Here is a 1,372-nt window from a genome sequence, read left to right as displayed (position 1 = left end):
CTAGCAAACGTTTCTAAATCTCACTTAATAATACAGAATCATCAATGTTTCATTTTTCCAAATAAGAGCATTAAAAATTATATTTATGACACTATACTTTTATATAATAATTTAATGCCAAGAAGTATAAAGGATAAAAAATAAAGAATAATTCTTTACTCACATATAGAAGCATAAAAATGATTATAAGAAATACACACACACACACACACACTGCATTGGGTTTGAAGAAGGGGTTCTTTAATTTTTCTGTAGTCAGTGCTAACTTTTTCTTTGGTACTTATAAGTAGGTTGTAATTGTAAATCATTTGTCTACATCACTGCATACATCAAACAATTCTCCGAATGCCAGAGGACCACAACCAGAAATGGTGTCAGTAAGTATCTCTCAGGATTGTCTTCACCTTCATGTGTTCTGTTAACTCTGCAGCAAGCTTTGGGCTTCAGGACCACAGAAAGTGGACATATTGGACCAGAGAACCATAGTGTGCGTTTTGCAAAGAGCTGTGAACGACAACAAACTCTTCTCCACTTTTGTTTTGGTTTTTGTTGATTTTTGTTGCTGTTGGTTTTTGAGACAGGATCTCACTCTGTGGCTTGAGCTTCCTGTCTTAGTCAGTGGTCTGTTGGTGTGAAGAGACACCATGACCAAGACAAGTCTTCTAAAGAAAAGCACTTAATTAGTGCTGGCTTACAGTTCCAGTGGTTTGGTCCACTGTCATCATGCTGGAGCAATGGTGGCACACAGGCAGACACAGTGCTGGAGAAGGAGCTAAGAGTTCTACATTCAGATCCACAGGCAGAAGGAACAGGAAGCCACTGGGCCTGGCTTGGGCTTTTGAGAACCTGAAAGCCCACCATCAGTTGGTCTTCTTCCAACGAGGCTATACCTCCTCATCCTTTCAAATAGTGTCGCTCCCTGGTGACCAAGCATTCCAACATATGGGGGCCATTCTTATTCAACCCACCACACTTCCCTAAAACTCTCTGTCCATTCTCCTGCCTCAACCTTAAAAGGCATGTATCACCATGCCCAGACTCGTCACTCCATTCAACACACTATGCAGCTACTACAGCACAGAAACACTAGAGAAGGAGACCCATCACCATCAAGTCTAAATTTCAAACAATGGCAAGACCATCGACACCCATTGCTTTTTGAACATTTTCCCCACGAGTACAGAAACAAGAAGGAAGAGAGCTCCTTCTTTGTATAAAGTTGATAGTGGTCTTTCCTCTGTAACTTGGTCTTCTGTCTTACTTGGTCATTCAAGTGTTTGTTCATGCCAGAGAACCAATTTGGCAGTTCCCTAGATGGCTGCCATCACTCTCGTCACACAGGGAACAACATGGGACAGAAGGCAGAAAGAAG

The sequence above is a fragment of the Mus musculus genome, chromosome 1 (assembly GCF_000001635.26).
Source record: "Mus musculus strain C57BL/6J chromosome 1, GRCm38.p6 C57BL/6J".
NCBI classification, from domain to species: Eukaryota; Metazoa; Chordata; class Mammalia; order Rodentia; family Muridae; genus Mus; species Mus musculus.
This window is presented reverse-complemented; position numbering follows the sequence as displayed.